Source organism: Bubalus bubalis, chromosome 4 (assembly GCF_019923935.1).
Source record: "Bubalus bubalis isolate 160015118507 breed Murrah chromosome 4, NDDB_SH_1, whole genome shotgun sequence".
In the NCBI taxonomy this organism is placed as follows: domain Eukaryota; kingdom Metazoa; phylum Chordata; class Mammalia; order Artiodactyla; family Bovidae; genus Bubalus; species Bubalus bubalis.
The window spans coordinates 92,090,233-92,116,343 of record NC_059160.1 but is presented as its reverse complement, the minus strand read 5'-3'; the positions used below and the strand labels follow the sequence as shown (position 1 = coordinate 92,116,343).

Sequence of the window (26,111 nt, the reverse complement as noted above, 5' to 3'; positions counted from 1 at the left end):
TTCATTACTCTGGGACGTGGGTCATAGAGGATTTGCTGTGACTTATGTCAGAGAGTGTTCTGCCTATGTTTTCCTCTAAGAGTTTTATAGCTTCTGGTCTTACATTTAGATCTTTAATGCATTTTGAACTTATTTTTGTATATGGTGTTAGAAAGTGTTCTAGTTTCATTCTTTTATACGTGGTTGACCAGTTTTCCCAGTACCACTCACTGGCAGGTGGGTTCTTTACCACTAGCACCACCTGGGAACCCCCAACTACCACCTCTATGTAGTTCTAAAACATTTCCATCACTTCAAAGTAAAACCTTTATCCGTTAATCAATTTTTCTCCATCCCTCTTCCCTATACCCACCCAACCCCAACCTCCTCAGCTTTTGGCAACCATGGTGCTCAGTCTCTATAATCTACTGATTGATCTATTCTGGAAATTCATATAAATGGAATCATACAATATGTAACCTTTCGTGTCTGGCTTCTTTCATTCACACTTAGCATGTACCAGTACTTCACTCCTTTCTATGGATGAAAAATGTTTCATTACATGTATGTATCATAATTTATGTATTCATCCATCCACTGAGGAACAACCGGGTGGGGTTCTTTCCACTTCTTGATTATTGTGAATAGTACATGCACATGTACTTATTTTAGGCCCTGTTTTTAGTTCTTTTAAGTATATACTTAGGAGTAGAAGTGCAGGGTCATATGGTAACTCTGTATTTTACTTTTTGAGGAAATACCAAACCATTTTTCCACAGAGGTGAAACCATTCTGCTTCTCACCCAGCAAGGTTCCAATTTCTTTACATCTTAGCCAACACATATTTTCCTTTTCTTTTTTTTTAACAGCCATCTTAGTGGATATGAAGTGGTAGCTCATTGTGGTTTTGATTTGCATTTTCCTAATGACTAATGATGTTGAGCAGTTTTTCATGTGTTTGTTAGCTCACTGGAGTTTTAACTTGCTTTTCTATGATGATACTGAACACCTTTTCACATGTTTATTGACCATTTAGATATCCTCCTTTGTGGAATAACAGTTTAAGTCTTTGCCCATTTTCTTCTACTGAGTCATCTGCATTTTTCTATTTATTTCATTTTTCTATTTATTCGTGGGAGTTCTCTGTACATCCTGCATACAGGTCTCTTGTCAGATATATTTCAAATATTTTTCTTGTTTTTACTTTCTTAATGGTGTCTTTTGATAAAAAGTAGTTCTTAATTTTACTGAAATTCAATCTATCAATCTTCCCTTTCATGTGTGTGTGTTTTTGATGCTATTGTTGTTATAAGAAATCTTTTTCTTAATCCCAAGGTCATGCAGCAACAAGCTTAAACTTTCTTCTAGAAGCTTTATTGTTTTACCTTCTTATTCAGACTTCATATAATTTGGAATTGATTTTTGTATATTGTGTGAGATAGAGGTCAAGGTTCATTTTTTTTTCCTACATGGATCTCCAACTGACTCAGCATCACTTAATTGTCTGATTACTGTTGTTTTCATTGACTCCTAAACACATTTTCATTTTCTTATTTTAAATCTCCTGAACTCTTTCTTTCCTTCTCATCTAAATTCTGTTCATCTATAAAACCAGCTTAAATTCCTCCTCCTTCTGAGGAATAAAAATAAAAATGAATTTTTTAGATTTAGAAGGAAATTGGAGACCATTTAGCCCAACTTTCCTTAACTTCACAGATAAAAAAAATTATGCAACTGCTAATCAATTGGTGACAGGTGCAGAGCAAGGGCACAGGTCTGGCCTCCAGTTTAAGGCTCTTTTCACTATGCCACACCGTCTCTGAGGCATTGCACCTCATTCATCATAAAAATAAGTGCAATTTTTAGCCCCGAGAGCTCTGAAAGAGAGTGAACCAGACTCAAAGTTGGTAGAGATCGATGATTAGGGCTCCCTTCTGTTGGTCATCGAGGAGAATGAAGACCTTAAAACGTCGGTTGTAGCCTGAACACACACAAATAAAGATGACTCTGAAGAAAAGGGGGTAGAAAAGGGAAAAAAAATCTGGCACTGGAGTTAGGCTATGACATAGATGAAGGAAGAGAAGTTACCGAGGAGGAGTTGCTAAGGGAAACACTACAGGCATGGGTACACAAAAAGGATCAAATAGCAAGTAGTATGAAAACTTGTCTCAGGGCTTCCTGGTGGTGTAGCAGTCAAGAATCCGCCTGCCAACCCAGGGGACATGGGTTCGATCCCTGGTCAGGGAAGATCCCACATGCAGCAGGGCAACTAAGCCCATTTACCGCAACTACTGAAGCCCACGTGCCTAGAGCCTGTGCTCCCCACCAAGAGAAGCCAACGCAATGAGAAGCCTGCCCACCCCCTCACCCTGCAGCAACTAGAGAAAGCCCAGGTGGAGCAACGAAGACACAGAACAGCCAAAAAAAAAAAAAAATCTTAAAAAAACTTTTTCAGACTTAAAAAAGAACAACTCAGAGGGCTTGTACTTTATAATATCAAAAATTATTACAAAGTTACAGAACCAAAGCAGTGTGGTGCTGGCATAAAGACAGACAGATAAACCAGTGTAATACATTAGAGAGCCTAGAAGCAAATCCTCACACATATGGTCAAATGATGTTCAAAAAGAGTGTCAGGACCATTCAATGGGGGAAAGGACAGTCAACAAATGGTGCTGGGAAAATCCAATACCCAATGCAAAAGAATAAAGTTGGACTCTCACCTTATTATACCATATACAAAAATTAACTCAAAATGGATGAAATATCAAAATGTAAGAGCTAAAAATATAAAAGTCTTTAGAAGAAAACAGGGGGAAAGCTTCATAAAGTTGAATTTGTCAATGATTTCTTGCATATGACACCAAAAGCAGAGCAACAAAAGAAAAAATGAATTTATTGTGTATCATCAAAATTAAAAACCCTTCTGCATCAAAGGACACAATTAAGAGTGAAAAGGCAACACACGGAATGAGAGAAAATATCTGCAAATCATGTATTTCATAAGGGATTAATACTCAGAATATGTAAAGAGTTCCTATAACTCAAAAACAATGAAAAACCAAACTAATTAAAAAATGGGGACAGATGACTCGAATAGACATTTCTCCAAAAACGATACACAAATGGACAATAACCACATGAAAAGATGCTCAACATCACTAATCATTAGGGAAATGCAAATCAAAACCCCAATGAGATACCACTTCAAACTCATTAAGATGGATATTATAAAAGGCAACAAAACAAAACAGCAAATAACAAGCGTTGGAAAATGTGGAGAAACTATAACCCTTGTGCTGTTATGGAAACAGTATGGTGCATCCTCAAAAAACTAAACACAGAACTGCCATAAGATTTAGCAATCCCACTTTTAGGTACATATCCAAAAGAACTGGAGGCAGGGATTCAAACAAATATTTACAGGCTCACGTTAACAGCATCAGTATTCACAGTAGCCAAAAGGTGGAATCAACACAAATATCAACAGGCAGATGAATGGATAAACAAAATGGGCTATAGACATACAATGGCATGTTATTCAGCCTTAAAAAGGAAGGAAATTCTGACATATGCCACAGCAAGAATGAACCTTGACGTCAGTATGCTAAGTAAAATAAACTAGACATGAAAGGACAAATATTGTATGATTCCACTTAATATTCGGTACCTATAATCAAATGCATAGAGACAAAAAGTAGAACAGTGGTTATGAGGAGCTGGTGGGAGGAAGCAAGGGGGTTATTGTTTAATGAGTAGAGAGTTTCAGGTTGGGATGACAAAAAAGTTCTGAAGATGGATAGAAGTGATAGTTGTTTAAAGAGAAAAAAACCTGAAACATTTACTATACCCCTATTATATGCCAGAAACTATACTGCCAATCAATATAGCTCCTTGTCTTCAGGGACCTTTAAAGTCTTCAGAGTCAGAAGACAAGTAAACAGCAAAGTAGAATAAGATAAATCCAACAGGCTTCCATAGACATACGCAAGCAAGACAGCTAATCTAGTTCAGAGAGATCAGGGAAGGTTTCCTGCAATGAGTGACATCTTAGCTAAAGCCCAAAGCTGGTCAAGTAGAAGACGGCAGGAAAATGGTTACAGCTTTGCAGGAAGAAAAATAGCATATACAGACCACAGACAAGGGAGATCAGGTCCCTTAGGTACTGCGTAAGAGTTCAGTGTAACTGGACTTTAGAAAACTAACAACAGGTAAATGGGTGTCTATCGGGGAGGCAAAATCATGATCATGTGAAATGGTTTTGATTTTATCCCAAATGCAATATGAAGATTCTGAAGGTTAAATGACTTGATCAAAGTTACACTTTAGGAAGATTATTCCAGCTACAGTGCAAAGAATGAGGCAGGAAGCGGGGAGAAGAGGTGGAGGCGGGGCAAGATCAGAGTGAAGACGACCAGGTAGAAGACTGCTGAAGCAGCTCAGCTGAGAGAAAACGAAGGCCTGAACCAGGCAGCAGCAATAGGGGTTATGCACAGATGGAAGGTCACTAACCAAAGTGGGAGGTAAGGCAGAAGGAAAATTAAGAAAGAGGCCCAGATTTTTGCCAAGGGCAATGGATGCAAGGTAGTAAAATTCAGAGACAGGGAATAAGATGTGATACACAGCTCTGGGCTTAAGATTATGACTTCACTTTTCAACATGGGGAGTTTCAGTTGCTTTGGTACATCCACATGGAGGCTCTGAAGAGCCAGTAGATATGTGGTTCTGAAGTTCAACGGAAAGACTTAGGGACAAGAGCTGAAAGGAGAGAAGCAGCTTGGGACAGAACTATAGCTAGACTCTGAGGACTGCCAGCCAGTCTTTGCAAGTTGATATATAGCTCACTTGGAATGAGCCAGAGGAGCAGCTCTGCACTGGGAGGAAGGTGGGCGACTCTTATCACAGGAGAAGAGAGAAAAGCGCCAGATGGACAGAGTTTACACTGTCCCCACTCCCTGGACCCCCTCTTCCTCCAATTGCAACTAGATGCTAGGCGGCCAATTTTCTCCTTTGTCACTTACAGATTTCATTTTGGAAAATCCTATAACAATTCTAGACATTGAAATAAAAGCAATTTTGTCAAATCTTTATTTTACTCATTTGAAACAGAAAACATTGCAGTCCTAAGCCTTTCTTGATAACATAAAAATCTGGCTTTCCCTCCTAAAATATCTTCTGACCCATCCCCACCCCTGGTGAATGTCAGCACCCATGCTAACTGACAGCTGCCCTGTTCATTCTTCTGTCTCACAGGTTTTCTACCTTGTGAAGCCACTTCAAAGTTTGTTCTTCTTAAGTCTCACACCCACCCAACTTTCCCAAAGCTGAGCTATTTGACTATGATTCTCAATAAGTGGTCTCTCCTAATCCTTGTAGGAAAGTCACTCTTGGCTGATTTACATCTGTCTTCCCGCAGACACCCAAGATCTTGTTTACAGAATATTTTGAAAGAGGCCTAATATGGATATAAACTTAAGATTAACCACCATAAGTAAGTAACTCTATCAGGAGGTACATGTGAAACACTTAGACTTTGAGTACTTGAATATTTTGATCTAAAAATGCTTTTAAATGAAGTCAAAACCCATGATTATAACAATTTTAAATGGAACCAAAAGTTCCTCTGAGCAGGTCCCATCAGCCCAAAATGAAGTCAGACTTCCTCCTTGTCTATGTAGCCATACAACTATCAAGCCTAGCCTTCCATCTGCTTCTCAATAAATAGCCCAAGCAAGAGGTCATTAGACTTCCATCTCCCTGGCTCTGCTGACACTGAAGGTCACATTTTCCCTCAATTTCATCACCTGTTCCCCAACACCAGCTTTCTTTTTCTCAAATTTAACTGTCCTTCCCTGTTCCTCTAGTTCATTCCACAAGGTACCAGAGCCGTCGCCTTCCCATCCCTTTGTAGACTGTGGTTGTCGCCCTCTCGTCTATTGCCATCCTCTTCACAAGTTTCCTGATGCAAGTTATTCGAGGCAAACAATTTTTCTTGCCTATTGCTTTGTAACCAAAAAGGGATTTGGTGATCTGTGCTTCTCTACTTCTTTTTGCCTCAATTCCAACATGCACTAGATTTTGCCCTCAGTATCCTATGAATTTTTTTCGCACTAATATTGAGACTCCCCTCTCACCTATGTGGTCCCTATCTCGTGTCCCCACGCCGTTGTGTAAAGAGAGCAGATGTTGTCTTATTTTCCACTAGACTGTCTCCACGTATTCCAGAGAACTAAAGTACTGACATATGCTTAACAATGAGGAAAGAAATCTCAGTTAACAGGCGTTCCTACTCCAAGGGAAGACCAAAGTGTTTAAGCAGCCATATTTTATCTCAAGTATCTAAGGCAGGCTTCTCGGTACAACTCCAGAGCTTGGATGAGAAATGTTCACTTTATACCATCTCCCATAAAGATCTACCGGGCATGGTGGGAACAGGAAAACCCCTCCATATGAAGGAACCTGGTTGGAGCAGGTTGGAGTGGAGCAAGGAAGTAGCCGTACACACACAAACATTATAAAATTCCTAATTATAACTGAGGAAATCCACAAATCTCACGTGTGCGCTCAGTCACTCAGTCGTGTCCAACTCTTTGTGACCCTATGGACTGTAGCCTGCCAGGCTCCTCTGTCCACGAGATTCTCCAGGCAAGAATACTGGAGTGGGATGCCATGCCCTTCTCTAGGGGATCCTCCCAACCCAGGGATTGAAGCTGCATCTCTTACACCTCCTGCATTGGCAGGCAGGTTCTTTACCACTAGCACCACCTGGGAAGCCCACAAATCTCATACTTAATGTTGCTTTTTCCCTTTACTATTATTAATAGATACAGTTAATAAGCTGAAGTCCACTGAATACATGATTTGGGGTAGAGATTCACTGCTTCTGACCAAAAATCCAACAGTTTTAAACTCTGCCTCTACTACATAATGACTATGAGACCTACTACTGTGACAAAGAAAACACAGGGGTTAGTACAGTGTCTAACATGTAGATGGGTCAAGTAAATATCAGCTCTCGATATGACCTGTAGCATCAGTTTCATTTTTTCCATTCCACACAAGCTTCATAAAATAAGTAAAAATTCAAAACAATTTTAGCAAATCATTGCATAAATCCTGTTGAACCAAGATGCCATCATTGTAGATATTCATTTTTGGTGGGTAATCTGTGATATGAAACCTAACCTAAAAATGTTCACTTTTCAGTTGATACAAAAAAATCCAAATGTGCTGTGCACAATTTAGGCAAGCTGTACATACTCTCTACTACATCACAGACCACACACAGCCAGGGGCAGGTTTGCCAAGTTTAAGTGAGGAATGAAGATGGTTTCACTCTTACCAGAGGAAGAGATGGTGGAAACGCTTACTGGACTTACCTTTCACAACTGAGGATTAAGATATGGACTATGATAACAAAACATTACAGGGTTATATTACTTTCATCTGCATATACCTTTTTCATTGCATTCAGAATTCAGAAATTAAGTCATGAGATTTTACAGCTAGCTTTGACTTTTCCATCTTCAAAATATAGCATTTGACTACAATGATTATTATGAGGTTTCTGTTTTCTACTGGCAAGACCCTCACCCATACGCTTCTGTAAAACCTGATGATTTGCAGTCAAAACCATAGTTGTGGGCGTGGTTATGTCAGCTGTAGACAGCTGACATCACCATTGCCATAACGTTTTTTTTTTAATTAAGGCATCAGATCAAGATCTCTACTACACCGCAAAGGAGATACAATTTGAGGCCAAGCTTAAGAAACTGATATTATAATTCAGACATTGTCACTGACCGGCCGTATGGCCTTTAATAAATCAATCCAAGCTTTGGTCTTATTTATAAAAGAACGGAAATGTGTGAAATGATTTCTAGAGCTGGCTCTGCAATTTGCCAACTAACTGACCTTGGGAAAATTACACAATATTATGGAGCCTTCATTTCCTCATTTGAAGGTTAAATGAGATGATAAATGTGAAGTAGGTCTCAATAAATAAATGATAATCATAATATTAACAATAATAATAGTTAATATGGAGTATTTACTACATGCTGTAGGCACAGCTCTAAGAGCTCTTATAATAATTCTTTTGATTATTCCTACAATCCTGTGAGGTAGTATTATTACTATCCCATATTACTGAAGCACAGAGATTAAGTAATTTGCCTAAGATCACAGAATGGTTTTCAAACCCAAGCTGTCTGGTGTCAGGGTCTGTGTTCTTAATCATTTCACTATACTACTTCTTGTTACCAGCACTTTGTCCCCTTCTCTGCACCTCTTCTGAGATCCCTTTCAGCTCCGCTTTCATAAAAATAGACTAATTAGCTACCCTGGACTCTGACAGGCTAAGCAAAGTTGGCTTCTCTGAGAGAATTACGAAAATTCTAAATGTACAGAGGCTTAAATCAGAAAGAACTGTGTCCTGATTCAATATCTATCATCAAATAATTATGTGTTGAATAAAGGAATGAACACAGAGGCTAAAAGGAGGTCAAGAACTATTTGGCTGATCCTTACCATAACCATTCATTCATTCAATAAGCACTTCTTGGGTATCTACTATATGGCAAGCACTGGAAAGCTTACAGCTTAGAAAACTGACATCAGAACACATTCTCCTAAGTCATTATCTGGCAGCCATATTGCAAAGTAAATTTCCACACTGGATGGGAGAAAGTTGGATGAAAACTTTAAAGCATGTTTGTTTTCAGGCAGTAGAGGTCTTTCTCAAGTGAAATCTTAGATGAATATATAATATATATTATTATATATATATATAATATATATAATAATATTATATATATATATAATATATATAAATATATATAAATAATATAAAATATATATAAATATATATAATATATAATATATATTATATATATAATAATATATAATATAATATAATATGAATATATAATACAGATCAATATATAATACAGACAAAAGCATCTCTGTTCTGGTTGAAGAATGCAGTGAGCCTGGAGCCCACCCTCGCTCCACCCATGTCACCTTAAAGACATTTCTGCAGAGTGTCAAGATGGCTCTAAAGCTATTAACCAAAACAATGATTGAGTCTCTATCAACTCCAGAATTCAATGGACATCTCTAACAGCAATGGACAGTGATTGTTTACTAATAAAGTTCACTTGATATGGACACGCAGAAATATACGAATGTGGTTATATGCCTGTATGCAAGGTTGGTGCAATGTCTGTAGAGATTACTATAACATTGTCAGGCATTTTATAAACATTACGTGTAATTCTCACAACACCAAATTAAGCAGGTATTGACAGTTTCATTTCACAAGTGAAGAAAGTAAGACTTATATAAAAACTATGAATTCCCAAGGTGACATGGGAAGAGCCCCCTTCCAAAGCCCACAGAGTTTCCCCTGTAGACTAAGGTCAAGTACTTGCCTATTCCAAAGAAGTTCTACAAACAGGAGGAAGACTTTTAATGGCAACACAAGAACAGACAGCTACGCAGGCAACTCACATGTTGCTTCACTGGTCAAAAAAAGGTTAACACCTCAACTGGGTCAGACCTAGGGCATCCAAGTAACACTGAACACCAAAGCCTTGCTCAGAGGTTGGAACATGGGCACCACCTATGGTTTTTGTTCTTCACTTGCAGAATCAATCACTAACATACACATTACCACATGTGAACTAGAAAGCCAGTGGGAGCTTGCTGCACGACGTAGGGAACCCAAAGCCGGTGCTCTTGACAACCTAAAGGGGTGGGAGGAGGAGGAGGCTGGGAGAGAGGTTCAAGAGGGAGGGGACATATGTATGCTGATGGCCAATTCATGTTAATATATGGTAAAAAACCATCGCAATATTGTAATTATCCTAGACTTAAAAATAAAACATAAATTAAAAAAAAATCAATAATACCCAGGCAGACCCATTACACGGTTACTAGAAGATCACCTACTTACCAAACCCAGAAGCAAGGCTCACACTTCCGTGAGGTTCTACGGGGAAGGGAAGACAGGTCACCCAAGTAGCTGCTGTGGCTCTCAGACACGGTGACTACAAGCAGGGAGACACACACACAACAGAAGGGTTTGAGACACAGCTTCAACCATGGGGTAACGAAACCCACCTCACAGGGTTACCAGGAAGAGCAGATGGGAGGGTATCTGCCCAGAGCTCTAGAAGTCCTGTTACACAAATGTCAATACCCAATACACAGTCGCCTGCCTGTGAACTGCTAGGTCATTGTAGCCAACAATCCAGAGTGGTCAGCCACAATTAAAACCAGGATAGATCTTACCTGAACAAGATTTTAGACTTGTCAAGAATCCTAGGAGACTGAGCTGACAGAGGGACAATCTCTGCAAACAGTTGTGGAGGTTACAAATTAATGCAACCTCATATTTGTATGGGCTATAACATTTACAGAGCATTTTCTTTCCTCTACCTCATCTCAGTCTCACTAGTGAGGTTAAAGGAGCAAATATTGCTAGATCAAATTTCACAGAAAAGGTATTTGAGGTTAGAGAGCCCAACTGACTTGACTGGATTCAAACTGCCACTGTCACAGGGAGAAGGTATTAAAGAATCTGCTTGCCGATGCAGGAGATGGAAGAGATGCAGATTCCATCCCTGGGTTGAGAAGGTCCTCTGGAGTAGGAAATAGCAACCCACTCGGTATTCTTGCTTGGAAAATTCCATGAACAGAGAAGACTGGTGGGCTATAGTCCATGGGGGTCACAAAAGAGGCAGACACGACAGCACACACGCGCGCGCACACACACACACTTATCCATTTCAAAAGAGGGAGAATTCCTTACCTGTTAAAACTAGCTATTTTCTGTATGCCAAAGAGAACAATGGGTAAGAAGGGAAAGGGGAAAACTCTTTAAATAATAATGATGATGATGGTGATGATAAAGAGGTCATGAAGGAAAACCCTGAGAACGTGGCCGCTACTGGAGAGAAACAACAGTTAGAACCGGACATGGAACAACAGACTGGTTCCAAATAGGTAAAGGAGTACGTCAAGGCTGTATATTGTCACCCTGCTTATTTAACTTCTATGTAGAGTACATCACGAGAAACGTTGGGCTGGAGGAAACACAAGTTGGAATCAAGATTGCTGAGAGAACTATCAATAACCTCAGATATGCAAATGACACCACCCTTATGGCAGAAAGTGAAGAAGAACTAAAAAGCCTCTTGATGAAAGTGAAAGAGGAGTGAAAAAGTTGGCTTAAAGCTCAACATTCAGAAAACTAAGATCATGGCATCCAGTCCCATCACTTCATGGCAGATAGATGCTGAAACAGTGGAAACAGTGGCTGATTTTATTTTTCTGGGCTCCAAAATCACTGCAGATGGTGACTGCAGCCATGAAATTAAAAGACGCTTGCTCCTTGGAAGGAAAGTTATGACCAACCTAGATAGCATATTGAAAAGCAGAGACATCACTTTGTCAACAAAGGTGTGTCTAGTCAAGGCTATGGTTTTTCCAGTAGTCATGTATGGATGTAAGAGTTGGACTATAAAGAAAGCTGAGCGCAGAAGAATTGATGCTTTTGAACTGTGGTGTTGGAGAAGACTCTTAAGAGTCCCTTGGACTGCAAGGAGATTCAACCAGTACTTCCTAAAGGAGATCAGTCCTGGGTGTTCATTGGAAGGACTAATGTTGAAGCTGAAACTCCAATACTTTGGCCATCTCATGCGAAGAGCGGACTCATTGGAAAAGACCCGGATGCTGGGAAAGATTAAGGGCAGGAGGAGAAGGGGATGACAGAGGATGAGATGGTCGGATGGCATCAGTGACTCAATGGACATGGGTTTGGGTGGACTCTGGGAGTTGGTGATGGACAGGGAGGCCTGGCGTGCTGCGGTTCATGGGGTCACAAGAGTCGGACACAACTGAGCGACTGAACTGGAGACAGCTGTCAGTGCAGATGGGAAGTTTGGGGACAGAAAAAAAAGAGGAGACAGGACTTACTATATTGAGTGGCTAAAGAATACTCTTTAGGAAGTCTAGCAGTTTAATGGCCAACACACACTTTGATAACCTCTTTAAGAAGCATGCAGTGAAGACGTACACTACTCATTTAAGTCTTTTGGAGTTAAGTGTTTTTTGTTCTCACAGGCTTTGCTGCTGTTCTGTTTTGTTTTGATGGTGCCTTAAGACAAAAGCAGGGTAGCTTACAAAAGCAGTTACACCTGAATTACAACGGCAAGTGGCAGGGTGTGGGCTGGGACTCCGCGCTTCTGCTTTCTACCCCAGTGCTTCTCTATGACAACATACTGCTTTAAGCACTATGGACTTGATGTGGACAGTCTTTTCAGAAGTATTTGTAAATATCATCTCCGAATATATAGCACAGGAACATGTATCTCAATACTATTAGTAATGCTTTCGTAATGCTATTTTTTCAAATGAAATCCTACAACTACACCCCAAGATGGGCTCACAGAAGTTAAATGATGCCTTCAGGGTCACAAAGAGAGCAGGGAGCAGAGCCAGGACTTAACTCAACATTCAGTGTGCTTTTCTGTAGGTTGATGCTTCTTGTTCAGGAAAAGAACGTTATAATGGGACAAGCACAGTGATAACAAGATAAGAACTGTATTTCTAATCTCATTTGTAATGCATTAACAAAAATTAATCTTATGCTTTTCCCCAAGATGTTCAAAGTTCTCTCTCTTATCTACGAAGAGATGATGAGATTAGCAAAAATCCTGTAGAAAAATTAAAGTAGAAAATTGTTCATGGCTGTTATGATGCCTTAAGTCTTGTTAACCACCTCACTGAGGATAAATGAATCTGACTAACCCTTAAAGCACGACCCATACAACCTCTGGACAGTATGGTAATTCTAAACTGGTGGATATACTCTGAAACTGGTATGACGTTTAGGTTTGATGGTCTACTGCTCAGAAACCTTCAGATTCTCATTCTCCACTGCTTTTCAGACTCTCCACTGATTTTGATTAAAATTTCAAATCCTTAAATGAGCACTCAGGGCCCTTTATAGCCTATTAATAGACATTCTCTGCTTGCATCCTATGCTTCATAAACCACTCCTCACTCCTGTATTTTTCCATTCCCACACCTGTGGCTGTGCCACTCCTTTTGCCGGGCATATTCCCTCTAGTAAAAAACAGTCCCACTCTCCCCTCAGCATATCACTCCTAAAGTACAATTTTAAGTTTTATGTTTCTGTTTCTTTTCCCCTACCTAATCATAGGCGCCTCAAGCGCAAAGATCACACTTGCATCCTCCAAACACTTTGCCTTGTGCTTGGCCCATGAAGAGGAATACAGTAGAACATCAGTAATTATGGTATTTATGAGAGAATAACCTCCAGTTTTTTTGTCTTAAGACCACAGCCATACTGAGAAGCAAATTGATTCTAATACCTTTAAAATAATGCATCTATATGTCTTGAGATTGTCAATATTCAAGAGAACTAGGGCTCAAACCAACTATATAACTAATTTTTCATTAACTATCTTTCCACATACCCATAGTCCAAGAGTTCTGTGATAAAAGGAAGTGACGGTTTGGGAATGTTGCACTTGCTGTTAATGAAATGAAGCATCGCCTTTGGGCTGAAGTGGCCTTCATTCAGACTACAAGGTAGGCGATGGTAACAGCTTTGAATCATTGGGCCTGACAGGCTGACTGACTCCTGATAGTAATAGAAATATGATAGGCTGAGGCAGTCTATAGAAACTGTATTAGTAAAGTGATGAATACGCAGGACAGCAGCTGCACTGTGGAAAGGTGGAGGCGGGTGGAGACTTGAGTTTCACAGGCATGTTCGCTGAAAACTTATCAAGTATGTCGTCATGGTTTCTGCCGTTTTCTATATGCATGCTATATTGCAATAAGAAGTTTTTATAAAATGAATGATGACTAAAGAACTAAAGCATACCCCTTATAGCAAGGTCTGAAAATAACATTTAAAATCAGATAAGATGAAGGAGGAATGAATTAAAACTTTAAAAACTCATTTATTTATTTCAATCCCAGGTATACTTTCTTCATTTCAGTACTTCCTCATTCATTAATTCAAGTAAGGCACCAGCATTTGAAACTCTAGCTTTTCATTTCTACACTTAAAAGTTCCAGAGAAAATTCTGGAATTCTTATTACTCAATCTAATGACTTCTGTTGTACCTATGAGCAGAAAATATAGTTTATCAAATGGTTCAGTTTCCAGAATGTTCCCTTCAGCTGTGACCTTTGCATTAACTGGTTCATTCAGTTTACTCTTTAATTCAAGCATTACCAGTGCTTTCTATGAGCTGGACATTGTGCTAGACACCAGGGATTAATTGAACAATGAACAAAATATCTGTATCCTATCCTTATGGAGTTTAAGTTTCAGTAGAGACAGAGTATCAGCCAATCACAGTGCAGGGACAGCAGTATTAAGGATAAGGCGCTAGGGACCCATCTAGCCCAGAATGGGGGCAGATGGGTGTGGGTGGGCGAGATGCAGGATTTCCTATAAAAGTAATATCTAAGTTGAGAAGAAAAGGAAGTTTGTTCTATGAATGTGAAATATGAAGTCCTAGGAGCAAGACAAAGAGAAAAGAAGAATAAAAAATTAAAATTAAGTTTATTTCTCTGTAGTCTGATCGAGACCATCTTCAACCCCATGAGAATTTCTTCTAACTAGGAAGTAATCAATTTGTTAATTATGCTGTCAGTCTTTGAAAATCATTATTTGCCTTAACATGATTTTACATAATACTAAATAGCATCCTTTGTCTTTAAAAATCCCAGTTTTTTTCCTGTAAACTTAATTTTTTATCGTAAAGAAAAATATAAAGCAAAGAGAACAGTAAAGCACTCATCAAATTAAAGTGTTTGAAAATTATAGCTAGTTAAGGTAACTGAAAAATACGCTCAGTGGACTGGAGAAAAAACTGTGAGTGGCTGTCAATACTACCTTACTGTCTTATTTTGATATTCTGTGATCTCATAAATAAATATTAAACAAATAGTATTTATTATCACTTTTCCCGCTGGAAAACTTGAAAAGTACAGAAAAATATTAAAAATGAAAATCATCTAGATATGAATGACTGTTAAATCCTTAAATGTTCTTTCCTTCGTCCATAATTTTACAAAGTTGGGGTCATATTCTATATACATTTCTATAGAATGTTTGTGTCCTCCCAAAATTTGTATGTTGAATTACAAAAGATAGAGTCCCTTATAAAAGAAACCCCAGAGAACTCCCTTGCTCTTCCTGCCATGTGAAGTCACAGTGAAAAAGACAACCTTCCATGAAGCAGGAAGCAAGGGCAGACTTGAACCTGCGAGCAACTTGACCTTGTACTTCCTAGACTCCAGAACTGAGAAATAAGTATTGGTTGTTTAGAAGTCACCTAGACAATGATATTTTTGTTACAACAACCTAAACAAACTAAGACTTACATTTTGAATTCTTATTACAGTTATTTCAGGTATTAAAAAAAAAAAAACCAGATATGGACTTCCCTGATGGTACAATGGTTAAGAACCCTTGAGACACAGGTTCGATCCCTGGTCCAGGAAGATTCCACATGCCACAGGGCAGCTAAGCCCATGTGCTGCAACCACTGAGCCCACACTCTAGAGTTCATGCTCTGCAACAAGAAGTCACCACCAGGAGTAGGCCGCACACCGCAACTAGAGAGGAGCCCCTGGTCACCGCAACTAAAGCAAGCCCTCATGCAGCAACAAAGACCCAGCACAGCCACCAATAAATAAGTAAATATTTAAAAAAACACACAGATAGTAACAGACAGTAACAGAACTTTACAGATACAACAGAAGCTCCATGTGTAAATTTTTCCTATACAATTCCTCTCTTTCCTTCTCAAAGGCAACCACTATCTTGAATTAGGTGTTTCTCGAATTCTTGCACTTTATTTTATATTATTACCACATAAACAATGTACCCATTACAAAGGACTGCTCTGCACTGTTCTAAAATTTATTATTTTATATTATTTTTGTACTATTACCACAAAGTATCCAACGTAACATATATCCAATATAACATAAAGGGTTGTTGTGTATGTTCTAAAACTTTGTATAAATCCAAAATATTGACCATTACCTGAAACTTGCATTATCCCATTTCCTATTAAGGCTGACATTTATTCCTTTTGACATTGTTGCTTAGTTGCTAAGTCATGTCTGAGTCTTTTGCAACCCCGTGGACTGTAGCCAGCCAGGCTCCTCTGTCCATGGGATTTTCCAGGCAAGAATACTGGAATGGGTTGCCATTTCCTTCCTCAGGGGATCTTCCCGACCCAAGGAAAGAACCTGCTTCTCCTACATTGCAGGTGCATTCTTTACCACTGAGCCACCAGGGAAGCCCTACCTTTGACATATTTTCCTCTAATTCAGGCATATTCTCAGTTTCATAGTAGTGGTTCATTGTTGACTATACTACAATTTATCTACTCTTCTATTGATGAAACTTTGTTTTCAGAAATGTCATACTATTATCAACCACCATAAACATTCTTGTCCCGGCTGCCATGCACTCATATGAGCAAGTCTCCTGGGTATATATACTTAGGAGTTCAAATACTAGGTTCTAGAGTATAAGCATTTTAAATTTCTACACTTGAACATTAAATATTTTAAATAATAAAACTGAATAGTTCTTCAGAGCAATTATAAGGAATATCTTCATCCAAATATCCCTTCTCTAGTTTGGGTCAGGGTTCAGTTCAGTTCAGTTGCTCAGTCGTGTCCGACTCTTTGCGACCCCATGAATCGCAGCACGCCAGGCCTCCCTGTCCATCACCATCTCCCGGAATTCACTCAAACTCACGTCCATTGAGTCGGTGATGCCATCCAGCCATCTCATCCTCTGTCGTCCCCTTCTCCTCCTGCCCCCAATCCCTCCCAGCATCAGAGTCTTTTCCAATGAGTCAACTCTTCGCATGAGGTGGCCAAAGTATTGGAGTTTCAGCTTTAGCATTAGTCCTTCCAAAGAACACCCAGGACTGATCTCCTTTAGGATGGACTGGTTGGATCTCCTGGTCAAGGTACCATAATAAAAATCAAACGAGTAAACATGGAAGGCTAAGAGACAATGAGCACCAACCAGGATCTACACAGAGAATCTACACAGTGTTACAGAAATGATTAAACAGTAATTACACCTGACTATCTTCAGATAATGCGCTATTAAGGAACTGCTGCTGCTGCTGCTGCTGCTGCTAGGTCGCTTCAGTCATGTCCGACTCTGTGCGACCCCACAGACGGCAGCCCACCAGGCTCCCCCATCTCTGGGATTCTCCAGGCAAGAACACTGGAGTGGGTTGCCATTTCCTTCTCCAATAAGGAACTGCTGAGGCATCCTTAACTCTTACCAGAACTTTCTTCACACTACATTCAGCAGGAGATATAAAAAAACAAAGGAGAGAAGGATGTATTCTGGGATCATAGAGAATCGGTAACAGAAATTTTGCAAAGCATATTGGTAAAAGCAAACCTCCTTAGCCAAACAGTTGATGAAGATTCTTATTGAAAATATGATTTTTAAGAAAAAAGAGACTAAGAAATTGATTTTCTTAAACAGACATTCCACGACAAAACAACAGGTTAGAAAATAGCTGAGAACCTTGAAAATGATAGGGAATATAGAGATGATTTCCCCTTGGCCTGTACCTTCAATGTATTTCTAACTATTATCTATGTATATGTATATATGTATGTAAACACATCCAAGGGTAAGGTAGATAGGTTACAGTTTGAAAAAGCCCCTGGGGATTCTGATACACTATTTCCTTTGGCATCTCCCTTCCCATGGCTCCCTCACCCACAGCCTTGGAAACCATTGCTGTGGGTTCTCTATAATGATGACTGATGCAACACGTAACATGGAGCTATACAAACTACTTCCACATATATTACTGCATTTGATTCTCAAAATAACTTGGCAAAGGTAGGTGCTGCTGTTATTCTCATTTTACAGAAGAGAAAGATAAAGCTCAGAGAGGTAAAGCAATTTGCCCAAGGTCACAGCAAGGGATGGGGAGAGAGCTGTGAAAGCACTTGAGGAAACAGAATAATGAATACAGGTCGTGAAAGGCAAGCCTGCAGGGAGGACGCACTCTGCAAAGCCTGTTCAAAAGAGTTGGGGGCTGCACACAGTGATTCTGGGCTTCAAATGAACCCACGATTTCTTACATTCAAAAAAAGACTTAAAGCAAATATTAAATTATTTTCTATGCTTTTCTGTATTCTTAAACAATTTCATATTAAAAACACAAGAATTCTGTGGGCAAAGTTTAGAGATACTATTATATCGAGGTTAGGATGACAAGGAGTACGTAGTACCTAAGGCTGAGGGAGAAAAGGTTTTACTTTTCCAGGGATCAGAAGAGGCGAAAGGTGTAAGTCGAGGATTGAGATTGACATAAGAGGACACAAGCTAGAGAGAATCGTTATGCAAACAGTAGACCTAGATGGGAACCAGGGGTCTCCAAAGAAGCCGGTTCAAGGTGATTTCAGTAGCCTGACCCCACATACCTAGGACGAACTTACTCCGGAACCGCTTCTGAATTTCCCCCACTTAACAGAAAAAACTGTTTGTGCCTTTTAAAACAGCTGAATGCACCAAAGCACAACCCAGTGAGTCCTGTGGGAAACAAGCACGACCGGTGGAAAAGGAACAGAGACTAAGAATGCTGGGGTTTATCTTGGAGGAGAAATTCCTCCTTATCTTAAAAGTGGAGGCTATGGCAAGTAACTTGAGCAAAGCCTGGTGAACCAGGAGTCACGGGGCAGGGGGCCATACGGCCTCATCATCTTGCTGGGAAAACCATTTTATATATATAAAAAAAAAGGCTTCCACCTTATCTGTCTTGCTGGTTTTACCTATTTCTCTGATCTTCCCACATTGACACAGTGGGGTGGGGGTGGGGACAGGGCTGTCTCTTGCTGAAGGTGCACAGCTGAGCCAAGAATAGAACCCTAGCATCCTGTCTCTCGGTTCACTTCTGGACCATGCTACCTCAGGAAGGAACATTTGAAAATAGTAGTTCTCTCCCACCTTGCAACCAAGCTGTGCATAAGCACATGATCAATGAATGAAGTTGACTAAGTGACTCAGCACTGGGCCGGCTCTCCCGTGAGTCAGGCCCAGAATCCTGAGTGGTTGGAAGCACACACTCTTTAAATAAGCCTTTAAAACTAAGGTCTTTACCAACCCAGGAGCACTGGAAGATTTCAGGGGTATTTTATTTTGGTTGAACACGGATCAGGATGTCACCTCTTACATCTAAGGTGTGAATCAGTTTAATTATATTGTCCACAATTTTCATGGATGTACTTTCTCTGTACTCTGTAGGTTGACTCAGGAAGCAGTCTTAGAACTCAGGACCAGTTGAGTGGAGAGAGGCAGGAGTATAAAAGAGGACAGTGGATAAGCGGCTGGACTATAAGAATTAACTAACTATTTAGGATCATATTTGCCTTTCTTCCTCTTTAATGCAAAAAACACCCCAAAGTAAGGCCTTCTCGTATTCCTCTGACGATAACAACTATACACACAGCTTTGAGGACACACCGGTGAGCTGCTCCAACCCGACCCTGTCAATAGCCGTTGGTTTTGACCACCTGCTCCCAGCAGGGAAGAAGCAAGCCTCTGAGCAATGACCCTTGTGACAGATGGCATAGTACAGACAGAAAAGGGCCAGCCAAAAATATTTCTTCCCACACAGGGAGGGAGCCTGGGTGTTTAAAGAAAGGAGTCAAAGGAACAAAGCAATGAAATTCACCAAGTGTATCTGACACTCACCCTCAGGCTATCAGTAGTCTTTTGAATGACAAATGAATCAAAACCTTTGATGAAGGGACCTCAGGACTCTGGGTACAACAAGCTGCCACTAGCAAGGTTTTAGAACAAATTATCTTGGGGAAAAAAATGTGACAATGAGCTTAGTGAAGGACTCTCAGAGCCATTAAAGAGAACCTGAGCACTTAAGGCAACCTCAAAATCAACTCCAATTTTCAGAGACTGACTAGTCTTGAAATAACACAGAGAGTTCAGAGGACAGTGATTGTAGATGTCAGTCTTGCAAGGGACTTTAACTTGCAGGAAAAAAAAATCCATTAGCCCCTGCTTTGGCTGGATTACCAGTACTAGGAGGGAGACCTAAAAGAAGCAAAAGTAGAGAAGCTGGCATAGAAATAGGTGAAAAAAAGGAAGTGTCACTTATCATGTGCCAATGCCCAGCACTCCACAAGGAGCCTTTACACACAGTACGAAAGAAGCATTATTTGTTGCCATTTTTAAATGGAAAAAAAAAAAAAAGGCATCATTATTCACAGCAGCAGAAAAGTGGAAGCAACCTAAACCTCTACTGACAGATGAATGGATAAAGACAACGTGGCATACACATACAATGGAATATTGTTAAGCCTTAAAATGGAAAATCGGACACAAGCTACAGCATGGAGGAAGCTTGAAAATATGCCGGGTGAAATAAGCTCAGCACGAAAGGACAAATACTATGTGATTTCCCTTATACAAGGTACCAAGAGTAGTCAAGCTCACAGACAGAAACCAGAAGGGGGGTTACCAGGGGATAAGGGGGAGGGGAAAAGGGGAGTTATTTTTTAATGGATAGAGTTTCAGTCCTGCCAGATGAAAAAGTTCTGGAGGTGAATGGTGGTGATGGCAGTACAACAATGTGAATGCACTTAATGCCACCGGACTGTACACTTAAAAACAGCTAAAATGGCAACTTAAGTGTCCAACAATAGATGAATGAATAATACGAATGAGTGAAGATGCGGCACATATATACAATGCAATATCATTCAGTCATTAAAAAGAACGAACTCTTGCCATTTGCAATAAGACAGATGCACCTAGAGGCTGTTGCCCCAAATGAAATAAGTCAGACAGAGAATGACAAATTTGTATGACTTCACTTAGATGTGGAATCTAAAAAACACAAAAAAGAATGAATATAATAAAAAAGAAAGAGAGTCACAGAGCACAAACAGTTTATTGCCAGAGGGGTGGGGGTCGAGGGAGGCGAGACATCAGTGAGGGAGATTAAGAAGTACAAATTTCCAGTTGCAAAATATAGGGGTCATGGATATGAAATGTACAATGTGGGGAACAGAGTCGATAACCGTGTGATATCTTTGTATGGTGAACGACTGATATCTTTGTATGGTGACATATTGCAACTAGACTTCTCACAGTGATCATTTTGAAATGTATAGAGACACTGAATCACTGTGTCATGTAACAAGAACTAACCTAGAGTTGCAGGTCAATTTATACTTCAAAAACAGACAAACTCATAGAAAGAGATCAGATCTGCGGTTATCACAGGCCAAAGGGTGGGAGGAGGGGGAAGCTAGATGAAGGCCATCAGAAGGTTCAAACTCCCAGCTATAAGATAAATAAGTAGCAGGGGGAAAATTGGTTAAAGTGGTAAACCTTATGTTATGCATATTTTACCATAATTTTTAAAAAATGAAATAAACGTGTAATAGGAAACAAAGTTAAGAAACATGTCAGATCAAAACTAGTAAATGGGGGAACCAAGATTCAAGCTTGTAAGTTGCATGGGCACGCCTTCCTCCTCCACCACAGAACAGGCCAGGCTCTCAGAGGGAAGGAAAAGGGTCAGAAGAGAACCTTGCTTGACCACAGTTGACCAAGCTGTAATGGCTAAGCCACATCACTCCCTTCCCACTCGCTGGTCTCTCATTCAGGTGTCTTTACTACAACCTTGTCTAATCTTCTTTCATCTCATAGCCTTCTCCCAGGAGTATACCCTGGTTAGGGAACATCCTGTATATTCCAAGCTCACCATCACCACCCAGCAGATTCTGACAACCTTCCAACCCAAAAAGACTCCCTGAATTGGAAAGTAACTGAATATCACAAGTCCAGGTATGTAGGTCCTCTAACCAGTTCTTACTTGCTGAAAAAATTATGCTGCAGAATTCACTTGCAAAGCAAAAGAAAGTTTTAACTGCTAGAGTTCTGAAGCACCTTAACTTGTTTACCTGACCCAGAGGTTCTACACTGGGGAGGTTTTGCCTTTCACAGAAATTTTTGCATTGTCTAGACACATTTTGGGAGGCTTCCCTGTGGCTCAGTGGTAAAGAATCTGCCTGCAATGCAGTAGACCCGGGTTGCATCCCTGAGTCAGGATGATTCCCCTGGAGAAGGGAATGGCTACACACTCTAGTACTCTTGCCTGGAAAATCCCATGGACGGGTGGGCTACAGTCTGTGGGGTTGAAAGAGTCGCACATGACTGAGCAACTAAGCACACACACACACACACACACACACACGCATTCTTGAGTGCCACAACTGGGGGCGAAGTGGGTGCTACTGGCATCTAGTGGTAGGCTGGGGTTGCAGCTAACCATCCTGCAGTGCACAGAATAGCCCACCACTACAACAGAGAATTCTCCCAATTTTCCCAATGAAAGTGCCAAGGTGGAGATGCGCTGATGGCCCGGCCAGTCCAGGCCACATGCACTGCCTTTACAAACTGCCAAGAGACAAAAAACAGCTCTGCTGTTCACAGGAACAGAGTTTTGACCTGAGGCAGTTCATCTGTGAACAAATAAGCACATTCCACACATTCCATCAGAATTCGCCCCTGCCAGCTTTTACCTATCAACCTTAACGCTAATTCTTGAGTAGTCAGGTCTCTGATTCACACGACAGTCCTTCAAAGTCAGAAGACAGTTACCACATCTTATAAACACAGTCGATGGACATTTATATGATTGTCAAGGGCATCCCACTCCAGTACTCTTGCCTGGAAAATCCCACGGATGGAGAAGCCTGGTAGGCTGCAGTCCATGGGGTCACTAGAGTCGGACACGACTAAGCGACTTCCCTTTCACTTTTCACTTTCATACATTGGAGAGGGAAATGGCAACCCACTCCAGCGTTCTTGCCTGGAGAATCCCAGGGAAGGGGGAGCCTGGTGGGCTTCCATCTATGGGGTCGCACAGAGTTGGACACAACTAAAGCAACTTAGCAGCAGCAGACCCGCTTTTATGCTTAGTTAGGTATAAGAGTTCTGCCCTGAAATTCTCCAGAGCAGGTAACATACCTGCATTGTGTTGCCCAGCTTGCCAGTAAGAATATCCAGACCAGTACTTAATAGTATATAACTAGTACTCACTAACTAAACATGAAGGTTTAGTAAACAAGGTAAACAGGAAGGAAACATGCCAGACAGATATAATTCCTGGATCGGACATGCGGCGTGCTAAATTACTTCGGTCGTGTTTGACTCTTTGCGACCCTATGGACTGTAGCTCACCAGGCTCCTCTGTCCATGGGATTCTCCAGGCAAGATTACTAGAGTAGGTTGCCATTTCCTTCTCCAGGAGATCTTTCCAACCCAGGGATCGAGCCTGAGTCTATGGCATCTCCTGCATTGGCAGGTGGGTTCTTTACCACTAGCGCCACCTGTGAAGCCCTCTGGATCAGACAGGTACCCTATTTTAGGGGAGACATGCCATTACTAGAACAGGCCTATTGATACCAATACCTGACTCCTCTTTCCACTTTAAACAGTCTCTACCATTCAGGCCAGCAAGACACACACACACACATCCCCCAGCCTGTGAGAATCCCTACACAGCAGGAATCCTCTTCATCCTCCAGAAGGAAAGTAAACCAAACATCTCCATAAAAGGCTGCTAATTCCTGGCCTATCTGTTTAGCTGAGCTACAAAACTGCTAAAAACCTCTGACACTCTACATGGAGTATATTATTAATGACATCAGCAGTCTTAGAGATTGGCTCTGCAGAAGCAAGAGGCTTCGTAAGCATTAAGTCTCAACCTTGAAGAGCTACTCTATACAATGACAAGGACTCACCTCTGAACAAAGTTTGAAGGTTGCTTGTTTGACTGAGACAGAGGTATAGCTACAGTGAATAACTGCAATTTTAAAATGACTCTTAAAATCTCAACAACTTGGCCTTTTGGGTTGCCATTTCCTTCTCCAATGCATGAAAGAGAAAAGTGAAAGGGAAGTCGCTCAGTCGTGTCCGACTCTTAGCGACCCCATGGACTGCAGCCCACCAGGCTCCTCTGTCCATGGGATTTTCCAGGCAAGAGTACTGGAGTGGGGTGCCATTGCCTTCTCCGTTTTATGTATAAGACATTATAATATACCTAACATTTATACTGTACTTCAAGTCTTATTCTTATTATCTCATGTCATCCTTAACAAGAACATAAAATAGGTAGACAAAGTGGTGATCATCAACCCCACTCTGTAAATGAGGAAATGAGGCTTAGAAAGAGGAAGACGCCTGCCCCCAGTGCTCAGGTTAACAACAAAACCAACAGCGGAACAAGTCTCCCGAACCCTAGTCCTCACAGTCCCAACAGCACCCCACAGCCCCTCCTCCCCTGATCCAGCCACACACATATGACCATACTCCTTCCCCCATCGCTGCTTTTTAGATGCAATGGTAAAAAGACAACTACCTAAACATAGCTTTGAGTTTTTTAAATATCTGCTCCAGATCCTTAAAAGAAAATCTGTCAGTCATACGCCTTTCCTTTTTGTTGTCAAGAAAGTGAAAACTCAAATCCATAAAATAAGCTCCTCTAAAGGATATTCAGAAAACAAGTGGAGTATGGGGGGTAGTAAAAGGGGTTTGGAGACATAGAGCAAAATGAGAGGATGTATTTTTGTATGAGATATTAATGTTGATAAAGGAGAGAAATGCACTCCATCTGGTTATGAGTTTTCCATCTCTTAGGTTAAGCCCTGTGTCTTCAGAGACCAGCAAGTGCCTGGCACACGGCAGTGTGACTGAATGCATCTGTTTTTCTTGATGTATCATGAGCTCCTTGTGGGCAAAAACTTCATCTCATGCACTGCTGTATTCCTGTTTCAAAGTCATCAGTCAGCAATGCACTGAATTAGATTATTCGACTGGTGGGCCGAGAGAGGACCATGTAGGAAGGCTGTGTTAGTACTGTGATCTCTTAGAGCTTGTATTTGTCTATTTGGCATTCATTACTCACAGGGCCAGACTAACAGCTAGCTCTGTTTATAACCTCCCCTGCCAGCAAGACCCCGTGTTCTAGACTGTCTCCTTTAATTCTCACGCACAAGGCTAGTATTTCCCAGGCCCTAAATTGACAGATGACAGATGTCTGTACCAGACCACAAGGAACAGTCCCTGCGCCCTAAGACTCAAGCAGTTATTCAAACTAGCCAATCCTAAGCCGCTTCCCCTGCCCTGCCTTGCCTTTCCCAGAGCAGAGCAAAGGAAAACCATAAAGGCTCTGGGCCACGCTTCCTCCTTGCTCTGCTCTCCTGACCAAACCTGGTGCTTCTCCCTGGGGCCCCATGTGATGCGGGCATGTCCCCTTCTCTTGGGAAATGTAAATGATAAATTCTTTTAATGGCATTGACCTCTCCATGCCTTTATAAAGACTTTATTAAGACTTAGGCACTAATCAGTTGAATACTATTATTACCATCCCACCAGACACAACAAACCAGAACCTAACCCAGATTACACCTATAGGCCAGCTCACAAAAATCTTACCTTCTCTAGTAGACGGCAAACTCCTTTTAAACAAGATTGTCTCTTATATCACATACTCACCAAATTTAACACTACAGACACAGCAGCCGCATTGTAAGATGAAACAAAGATAAGTCAATAATTAGTTGACTTTTTGCAGCCCGAATCTTTATCAATTATTAATGATCCCCTCTGATCTCAAATGCGTGACCATTCTCTAATGCTGCACAGCGTGGCAATTTCCTTAAGTGTTTACAGTAGCTTTATCTATAAAGGTCCAGTGACTTGAAATTGGAAGCAACCAAGATGTCTTTCAACAGGTGAATGGATAAACCAATTCTGATGTACCTACAGAATGGAGTATTATTCAGTGACAAAAAGGAACAAGCTACTGATCATGAAACAATATGGATGAATCTTAAATGCATTTTGGCTAAGTGAACAACTACAAATTTTAAGATTCCATTCGTGTGACATTCTGGAAAAGGCAAAATTCCAGGTGTAGAAAACAGGTAAGTGGCATTAAACAGGTTAACCGTGACAGGAGGTGACTGACTAGAAGGGAAGGCGCATGGAAATT

General features: G+C 40.7%; 1 protein-coding gene across 4 annotated transcripts in view; it reads right to left on the bottom strand.

The window, feature by feature from the left end:
• Positions 1-26,111, bottom strand: part of SCN8A (sodium voltage-gated channel alpha subunit 8) — a 200,565-nt gene that overhangs the window by 135,415 nt on the left and 39,039 nt on the right. For all 4 annotated transcript variants that reach the window (XM_025284201.3, XM_044941758.2, XM_044941759.2 and 1 more), the window contains exon 2: positions 9,935-10,028. The gene's annotated coding sequence lies outside the window, so the exon portion shown is untranslated. The remainder of the gene's footprint in view (positions 1-9,934; positions 10,029-26,111) is intronic.